Source organism: Neofelis nebulosa, chromosome 3 (genome assembly GCF_028018385.1).
Source record: "Neofelis nebulosa isolate mNeoNeb1 chromosome 3, mNeoNeb1.pri, whole genome shotgun sequence".
In the NCBI taxonomy this organism is placed as follows: Eukaryota; Metazoa; Chordata; class Mammalia; order Carnivora; family Felidae; genus Neofelis; species Neofelis nebulosa.
Genome location: NC_080784.1, coordinates 70,263,468 through 70,273,850, shown reverse-complemented (window position 1 = coordinate 70,273,850; position 10,383 = coordinate 70,263,468). Strand labels below are relative to the sequence as shown.

Here is a 10,383-nt window from a genome sequence, read left to right as displayed (position 1 = left end):
GGTCTTGGGTTTAAATAGAAGATGCTCGATTGTGTGGAGAATGAGCTTGAGCAGAAAAGCCTTTGGACAGGATGCCCCAGCTGGTGGCTGTTGAATTGGTCCAGGAAAGAAAAGATGAGAGCCTGAGCCAAGGCAAGAGGTGATAGCAACGGAGAAGAGACACATTTGGGAATGTGTCGAGTAGAGATTGTAAGGAGTCAGGATGACCCCAGTTTTCCAGCTTGGGTGAGTAGTGAGTAGTAGTAATACCACAAAAGAAGACAGGATAAATAAAAGAAAAAGGAAACCAAGGCCAATAAATAAAAGTATTAACTAGGTGTGGATTTCTATATGCTACACAACAGGCTAATACAACAGTTACAATTAAGCCCAAATCATCATAAAATGTTATGACAGCTTTTGAACTCATTAGAGGGGATGAAAGATGATCTCCTGTGGCCACCAGATGCACTTCTATTAGAGAAAATCCCTATTGTTTATGAATCAGTAGCAGCTTCCTCTAATGAAACAAACAGGCTTTGCTGCTCGGCACAAGTAAAATTCTGGCTATTGTCTGGCTTCGCCAATTTAACCACTTCAACAGTACAACTGCAGAGGCCTGTGCTGTGGCCCTGCAAAAATACCTTGTTCTAGCATTTGGGGAAGCATCGAGCTTTGCATTTTAATGACATATATGTGATACTGACCAGAAACTCTTATAATACAGGAGTGGTATGAATTTCCAGGTGCATATAGGTCAGAATTTGCTAAAGTCACATAATAATACTCAAATTGGGAATATGGGAAACTTTGGGAATTGGGGAGCTTTGTCACCCCTGTGCCAGCGAATCTTTCTTTATACTTTTAAGCACCAAAATTTTTTTTTAGATTGTTATATACTAGTGCTTTTATTTCTATAAAGTACATTTCTTTTTGTTTTGTTTTGTTTTAATTTTATTTTTTATTTTTTTAAATTACATCCAAATTTGTTAGCATATAGTGCAACAGTGATTTCAGGAGTAGATTCCTTAATGCCCCTTTCCCATTTAGCCCATCCCCCCTCCCACAACCCCTCCAGTAACCCTCAGTTTGTTCTCTATATTTATGAATCTCTTCTGTTTTGTCCCCCTGCCTGTTTTTATATTATTTTTGTTTCCCTTCCCTTATGCTCATCTGTTTTGTCTCTTAAAGTCCTCATATGAGTGAAGTCATAGGATTTTTGTCTTTCTCTGACTAATTTCAGTTAGGATAATACCCTCTACGTAGTTGCAAATGGCAAGATTTCATTCTTTTTGATTGCAGAGTAATACTCCATTGTATATATATACACCACATCTTCTTTATCCATTCATCCATCGACAGACATTTGGGCTCTTTCCATACTTCGACTATTGTTGACAGGGCTGCTATGAACATGGGGGTGCATGTGTCCCTTCGAGACAGCACACCTGTATCCTGTGTATAAATGCCTAGTAGTGCAATTGCTGGGTCATACGGTAGTTCTATTTTTAGTTTTTTGAGGAACCTCCATACTGTTTTCCAGAGTGGCTGCATTAGCTTGCATTCCCATAAGCACCAAATATTTTTATGTTCTTTCCCTATATTCCTGTTTTTAGGCAATAATTTAGAAAACTCACAGAATGAAGTCAGACACTTGGCTTCTAGTCCCAACAACTGTTCTGTGTAATATTGGCAGGTTGATTTTCTGTAAAGTGAGAATTATTGTGCCTACCTCGAAGGACAAAAAAAAAAAGTAAAATGTTTGTCACAGTACTTGTCACATAGTATGTACTCAGTAAATACTCGTAATATTAGTCTCATCACCCCACCCTTCACCTTTGCCACTTCCCAGCTCTCCCTTTAGAAAATACACATGAATAATACACATTTAAACTGTGACCATAATAACCTTACTTTTTATATTTGGGTTTGCAAGACCAACTCTGGAAAGTATCTGTATTCTTCCTCCTACTCATTTAGCTATCATTCAGATATTAGCACCAGGAATATAGTGGTGTTATTATTCCCTGTCTGTCTAATCAATCCAACTTCCCACAGTTGTAGTTAATTTAATTTGGGATCATGACACACTTAAGCTTTTTCTATAAAAGTGCTGTTTTTTTAAAAAAATAAAACCATAAACATTATAATTGCTATCCCCTAATTGTTATACTATGCATCAAAAAATGATAAATAATTAAAGCAAGTGTTTTAGCAACAGTAATGGTCATATCTTACAAATATGTGAATTGTTCTTGTTAAAAATGACCTTAGCTATTATGGAGACTGAGCCCCTCATTTTTCCCTCGGGCAATCTGATGCTGGGAGAGGTTAGCTAATGAGCTAACCAAGCCTACAGGGGAGCTGGAAGCTGAGCCAGGACAAAAAACCACCTTCCTGATTCTCAGTTCAGGGTGCTTTTCTCCCTACTCTACGTGATAAAAGAAACTGTCATCTCTCTTTCTCATGCATGGTGCCTTGGCTTTCAAAAGCCCTTAGAGTTTGCTCTAACATTTTATGTGGTCTTTCTTTGGCGACCAGTTTAATTTTCTGGCAAAACCTTCTTTAACGAGCAATGAACAAATACAATTGGACATTTACTATGTGCCTGGCACTGTGCTAAATACTCCCCCAAGAGTTTTCTCATTATCTGCACAATAATGTTATGACACAGAATTATTACTCGTGATTTATTAATGAGGTCAGTGAGTTTCAGAGACTTTAGTGTCAAAGTTTTGGCTTATTGTACATTCATGACACAGAATGTGAATTCTCAAATCCAGCTAATTTTTTCTGTGTTATTATAACTGGAATCTAAATTTGATCTTCTACAATCATATCAGTCAAAATGGTACTTTTAGTATGACTGAAATTCTCCCATAGGAAAAAGTGATTGTAAGTAGAAACTATTCTCTCTGGGTTATTATGGCTTTCCAGCCTGTGAATACAAATGAGGTGACAGTAACCTTCAATCCCAGATTTTCCTAGCTTAATGCCCCTCTTAGCTTTATAATCACAGAAAATCAAGCCCCTAGGAAATTTCTCCTCTTCTCCCTTAACCAGTACGGATCTCTGGAAGTCCCCAATGCCTGTACAATCTTCTCTATTCTCTGCTTTAAGTTTTAACTTAATTGTCGTTCAAACACATTTTGCTTAAATCTCTCCACTGGCCAAAGTGAAATTCTACTAATCTCTGTTCCTCAGTTCACACAGTTACCAGTGGGCTCCTGGCTACCATTCCATTTAATGTACCGCCATTCTGACTCAGACTCCTTGACAAGACAGGAAGGGAAACAAGTCCCTTCCTCTATGAATTGCTCTCTTAGAAGGTCACCAACAGATTTTCTTGGGTTCCAAAGGGCAACTCAGTTTTAGATGACAGCTTTATTATTATTATTATTATCATTATTATTATTTAATGAGTATACTGCTGGCTGCATTGGGTCAGGGTAGGTACTTTTGATTTGGAAGCTCCTCAACTCCACCCCTCAGGTCTTTAGTTGAATTCAGTGCACTATGCCATACTTCATTGTTGCTTGAAGTAAGTCTTTGTCCTGCCTGGAAAAATCTACCTCTGAAAAATTTCCTCCATCAGCACCCTCCCTCTACCCACTCACTTTCTTCCTGTCACACAACCAGATCACCAGACATGCTTCAAGTTATTTTCTCTACAAACTCCCAGCTCCCTTTGAAAATACTAGATGCAGGGGCACCTGGGTGGCTCAGTCAGTTAAGCGTGTGTCTGACTTCGGCTCAGGTCAGGATCTCGTGGTTCAGGTTTGTGGATTCAAGGCCAAGTCAGGCTCTGTGCTGACAGCTCAGAGCTTGGAGCCTGCTTCAGGTCTGTGTCTCCCTCTCTCTCTCTCTGCCCTCCCCTGCTCGTCTCCTGCTGTCTCTCTCTCTCTCTCTCTCTCTCTCTCTCTCTCAAGAATAAATAAACATTAAAAAAGAAAATTTTAAGGAAACTGGATGCAATTAGCAACCAGGAGGGAAGCAGTGAGGGAAGGTTTCCCTCTGCATAGCCAGGAACGAACCCTCTCACCGATCCAAGGAAATGTATTTTTATAATGGAATTTACACCTACTGGGGAGAATAAGCAATTAAATGTCATCTAAAATGATATATGTTTTTCTAAAGCTCCTCCTTAGAACCAAGGTCTGAAGCTCAGTGTATCTTCATCCAGCTTCCTGAGGCCAAGCATAATTTACAGCAGCTCTACATTGTAATGTTTCATGTCAATGTCAGACGTTTGCTATTGATATGAGATATAGCTTCTTAATATTTACCAATCATTTGCCAAACCATAGAATGAGCATCCTGATATGATCCTCAAAGAGGGCTCATAATTACTTGAAATAGTTTATACACTAGTTTACAGTATGGGTATTTGATCTAGGGTTAAGAAAAAAACTCCATTTCTTTGAAAAATTTCTTAGCACATTCAGCAGGATTTCAATGGGAGAACAACTTTTCTTATATGTTTTATTAGAATGTTTAATGTAATCTTTTTATTAAACTTTAATGTAACATTCAAAATCGTTATTTAAGAAATTTTTTTTTTAATGTTTTATTTATTTTTGAGACAGAGAGAGACAGACCATGAGCAGGGAGGGGCAGAGAGAGAGCGAGACACAGAATCCGAGGCAGGCTCCAGGCTCTGAGCTGTCAGCACGGAGCCCCATGCGGGGCTCAAACTCACGAACCGTGAGATCATGACCTGAGCCAAAGTCGGACACTCAACCGACTGAGCCACCCAGGCGCCCCTAAAACTGTTATTTTAAATAGCAGGAAACAATTTGAATTGAGGAGAGGATAACAACATCTAAGAAGGAGCACATGAATGGGTCTGGGGCCTCTTTGGTGTTAGAAGTTGAGACCCCTCCCCACTCCTCACTGTCACTCTACCTAGATGGAGGAAGTTTAAACAAAACCAAGTTGAAATGCTTTGTATTAAGGAAAATTAAGGTCTGGTGGGAAGTCGATCTGGGGGCTCTTAGACTGGGGGAAAAATAGCAAGATGTAACTGGGGGGGTCAGTTAGGAAGGGGCACAGAGGTCCCTGAGGAGGATAGTCAGGACTTCCCCATGCTGAGGTTATCCAAGAAACTGGAGAAGTCTAATTTCAGGAAACATCTAATTTTAAGTTGTTTGGTATCTGTGTTTTTCTGTGCTTCCATTCAGCGGCCTGTTGTTGGTGGCTTTTCAGGGAAGTTGAAGAAAGCAGGGCAGGGCCCATCATAGAACAAAACTCTGGCAGGAACAGGGTGGGGGGAGTAATTCCAGACAGAATGGTGACAAATGGGAACAGAAGCCTTCAGGGTATCCTCCAAAATCCTGGAAGAGAGAGGAATTTCTGCACTGTGAGGAAAAGGAGTGGCACAAAGCAGTTTATTTGGGGTATTGAGGGAATAGCTGAGCCCAAAAGGCTAAAAAACAGAGATTTCAGGAGTGGACAACTCTCTCCAACATCTAGCAATAATTCACATCAAATGGTAGCCCCAAAATAATGAAAATATTTGAAAATAATGTGTTTTATTACTATCTAAACTGTAAATAATAGGGAATAGAGTGTTTCATCATCAAAGGTTTTATTCTCTACTTTATAAAATGTGCCAAAGCTAGACTATGTTTTCTTCAAAGCTAGAATATTTCAAGTTGATGAAATCATAGGTACATTACTTATTTTGAGTGACGAACAATTTCTCGACATAAGCTGAGAACTGTTGTTACAGCAGCTAGCACTAGAGTTTCTCTCGGATTAAAAGCTTACTTTATTATTTTTAGGCCTCTTAAGATGGAAAGGAGAAGCCCTGAGACTATAGAATAAAAGAGCCTGTGAAACAGATCATTTTAAATTGTCCACAGAAGTAAAAGGAGGGGCGCCTTGGCAGCTCAGTCAGTTAAGCAGCAGACTTCATCTAGGGTCATGATCTCCTGGTTTGTGAGGTCAACTCCCACATTGGGTTCTCTGCTGTCAGCGCGGAGCCTGCTTCAGATCCTCCCTCTCTCTCTCTCTCTCTCTCTGCCCTTCCTCTCCCCTCTCAAAAATAAGTAAACATTAAAAAAAAAAAAAGTAAAAGAAATGTGAAGGTGGGAATTGACAATGAGAGAGATGGGGGCACAGTGCAGGAAATGAGGAGGTGGACTGAAAAAAAACCAAAAGAAACAACGGATATTTGTTTTCTCACACTTTCTGTGGGTCAGGCCCCTGGGTGCTGCTTAGGTTGGTGCCACTGGCTCAAGGTCTCTCATGAGATTGCGGTCCAGGTGTCTGCTGTCCAGGTGTCAGCTGAGGCCGAGGTCTTCTGTGGAGGCTCAGCGGGAGAGGATCTGATTCCAAACTCACACACAAGGTTGTTGATTCCTTGAGGCCTATTGTGCTGTCTCCCTAGTACAGCCCACAACATGGCAGCTGCCTTTCTTCAGAGAGAGCAAGTGAGAGAGCGCACCCAAGACAGAAGCAACAGCTATCCTGTAGCCTAATCTAGCACATGACCTCTCATCACCTTTGCCACATTCTGTTTGCTAAAAACAAGTCACTAAATCCAGCCCGTATTGAAGGGTAGGGCATTATACAAGAGCATGCGTACCAGGAGGTAGGGATCACTGGAGACCATTTAGGAGCTTTCTGTCACAAGTGGCCAATGAGAAACCCTCAGTGGCAGTGTGGCAGAGGTATTTTAAGAGCAGGGATGATATCTATTGAATTTTTGTTGTTTACAAATCAGCTTCAACCTTTAAGCATCAACACTGACTCTGGCACAGTCCATCACCTGCTGGGAGATTTTCATATCCCTGGGGAGGTGGGGTGGGCATGGTAAGGGTGGGGTGGGTGGACAGAGAGCTGGAACTTTTTAAGACTCGGGTATTTGGTTGTCTCCTTCTTTCATTACTGTTTTTTCTGAGGCCTTTTGGAGAATTCCCCTTTAGCGACCGTGACTCTATCAGTTCTGTTCGACCACTAGTATTCAGAAAAGTTTAAAAAATATATATTATTCATGTTTTTCTAAAACAAATAACATTCTTGTGCATTTTTAAGGTCATTTTTTAAAGAGCTACAAAAAGTAGGTTGTTATTACTGACAAACTAATCAACTCCTGAATAAATTTACTCTAAAAAAATTACTCATTCCTAACGGGAGAGGAAAATCTCTACACATCTATACATAAATACATTTATGCCTGAAACCATTTACTCACTCATCTATTTAAGGAGCACTTTTCTTCCTTCATTGTGGATTTAAAAAAATTCCCTCTGATTCTTTACATTTTCTCTGAGTTTAAGGGCAAAACTTACACTAGATTTTAAATTGAAAAACATTCCTCTCATTCCTGCCTTGTTCCATTACTTGATTGATTACATTTTTTTTATCTGCTAATGCTTATCATCCATTCTTAGGAAACACAGTCTCCAGCAGTGATCTATCTTGATCTCTTTATCTGTTGTGTCACAAAGTCACATTACAACAGATACTTGGTAATCTGAAAAATACCAAGATACTTCTAGATTACTGACAAACCCAGTAAGTAGAATTTCCTGCACCCACTGAAGAAACTCTGAAGAAAACCAAAGCGAGGCTGGAGCCAGACGTTTCCATAAGGCTGCTCAAACCATAGTGTGGTCTGCCCTGCTCCCTGGTATTCTGTGATTTTGTCCTCAGTCTTCTAGTTTCTGTGATGATCTGAAATAAGTTACAACGTACAAAAAGAGGGAGTTTCAAACATGAGAACCATGATATGATAGCACATAATGGAATAGCATTTAATAGAGAAAAGCACAATGAGTAGAAGTGAAAGGGCCCCATCTCCCAACATTTACAGAAGAGGATACTTACCACACTGGTGTAGTTTCCTCCACTCAGAGATGTTTGTTCCTTCTTCAAGTGATTTTTGTAGTGTCTATAAAGGTACTGTTTTGCCCTTCTCTAAGCCACCTGAACTGGCCCAGGAACCATAGGACATTCTTATCCCTCCTCCAGAGCGTGGTATTTGAGAACAGACCTGGCCTCTGTTTTGACCGTTTTGTGTAACCACAGACGGGGCTGGAGGAAAGCTTTCCTGAGCTCATGACCATCTCCTGTTTAAGCCAGTTTATTAGCCTCGTGTGCAGGGTGCCCTGGAATGTTTGGCAAGTGGAAGTGCAGTGAAATGCGTCATTGTGCTGCTCTCCCAGCGCATGTTTTCCCACGTAGAACATTCAAAATGTTCAGTTCCCTGGAAAATGTTCTAAAGAAGTTTCACTGTATTAGCCTTTGTCTTCTCATCTTTCACAAAGCAGTCAGCTCTCTGTTCAGAGCAGGCTTTCCTTTCCATAGGCATTTCTGTTGGCACCGAGCCACAGAGACGTGAGCTACAGCCACTGGGCTACAGAGGAGAGAAGGGGGGGTGGCGCATCACAAGCTTTCCCCCACATTCAACGCACAGAAGGATGCCAACTTGAAAATACCTCTCCGTTGGCTTATGAAAACATTGTCAGGGAAATGTGCTTACAATGATAACTCCTAATTATTTTTAAGAATTGAGATAATTTCCCCAATAATAAAGACTTCCAAGAATCATTTAACATCAGAATATAAAACATGAGCTTTTAGGTTGAAATATGTGATTTCAATTACTTAAAATGTCGATGTCAAATGTTTAAGGTTATGTCGTACGTATTCATTCTACTTAAAAAAAAAAAAAGCAACAAACGACCAATGGCTGATTTTCACAGAAAGAAGTTTTCTGATTAATGTGAATTCACAAAAACGATAGGGATTTCTGAAAAATTACTGGCAGGAAGGATAAAGTAACATCAGTTGGTCATATTTCAATGGATTCTACATTCAACACAGATTGACTTATTCTTTTATATTTAGAAAAACAAGAAAACAAGAAGACACAGCTGGACCAATTAAGCTTTTTTCTTTCTTTCACTACACACAAAAGTCTAAAAACATTTTTATTGATTTCCTGAAAGCACTACAATAAATAACTGAAAATTGTTGGGAAATTGTAAGAAAGAAGCTTGAATACGTGGATGATATCAAGATTCACAAAGATCGATTAAAGAATGGAATGCAGACCAAGTGATTTTAAACACACTCACTTGTTAGCTCCCAACTTAGGATTTTCAGTCTTTTCTTGGAGGTATTTGTTCTTTAGAAATGTTTTGAATTTTTATGATTCTTTGGGAATATTGGTCACCTGTTCTCAATTTTTTATATTGGGTCAGGATCTACTTAAAACTGAGTTAAAAGCCACATGAATTTTGTGTCTGTCTGGAAAATAGGGTTTGACTTCCACAGATGTCATAGAAATCTCAAATATATATGCTGCATTACATCATTGATATTTTCCCTGTCACAGCAGAGAAGGAAGTACATTTGATATTGAGGAGGTATTGGTAGGAAATGGGCATTGATGTGCTTTTTTTTTTTTTTTTTTTAACCCATCTAGGGAAGCAGTGAAAATAAAGTTAACACTGGCATTAATCAAACCTCTCTTAATTTTGACAGCATCTGGATTTCATTCTTCTTACTAGGTGGCACTACCACTGATCTGTTTTATTTTTTGACTGGGCTTACTGATAACCCCACCAAGGTTGAGAAGTAGAAAGACAGGTTGACTACTTAACTTTAGTGTTGGTCTGCTGAACTGAATGGGAGGAAGAAGTGACTGCATTTTTAACAAATATGTATGAAATTCATGGTAGTATAAGTATAATAAGAAGAAGAAAGAGGGGGAAGGGGGAAAAAAGCAGTGTGAAGTAGATTTCACCGATTCAGATAGCCCTAAGATTAGATAAATACAGGGGCACCTGGGTGGCTCAGTCAGTTGAGCATCTCAGTTCAGGTCATGATCTTACAGTTCATGAGTTTGAGCCCCACATAGGGTTCTCTGCTGTAAATGCAGAGCCCGCTTTGGATCCCTTGCCCCTGTCTCTCTCTGCCCCTCCCCCACTCGCACTCTTTCTCTCAAAAATAACGAAAAATTTTTAAAAAGATTAGATAAATATAAATACTGTTTTATTGTTTAAAATCTTAAATAGGCTTCCAAGAAAATGCTGTTCTTTGCATTTTCTTACAGAAACATAAAAACAAAATGGTTGTATAACAGGGTAACAGAGTTTTAGTAAATGTGGTTTGAATTATGTTCAGACAAATGCAAAGTGATATGTTTTCTGGGAAAGGTGTTTAGTAAGTAGATTTTTGTATTCCTTGAAACTGTTTTTTAAAACCTTTTTTTAGGGGGGCCTGGGTGGCTCAGTTAGTTGAGCGTCCGACTTCAGCTCAGGTCATGACCCTCAGGTCATGACCTCAGGGTCCATGAGTTCAAGCCCCATGTCAGCTGACAGCTGGGAGCCTGGAGCCTGCTTCGGATTCTGTGTCCCACCCCCCCCCCCCCGCTCCTCCCCCACTCATCCT

At 39.8% G+C, this 10,383-nt stretch overlaps 1 long non-coding RNA gene across 1 annotated transcript; it reads right to left on the bottom strand.

Moving 5' to 3' along the window:
• Positions 1-5,346: 5,346 nt before the first annotated feature.
• LOC131506923 (uncharacterized) lies at positions 5,347-8,049 on the bottom strand. Its single transcript, XR_009259225.1, has 2 exons — positions 7,813-8,049; positions 5,347-7,659 (listed from the first exon to the last, which is right to left on the bottom strand). It is a non-coding gene; the product is annotated as an uncharacterized LOC131506923 (long non-coding RNA).
• Between the last annotated feature and the right edge of the window lie 2,334 nt (positions 8,050-10,383).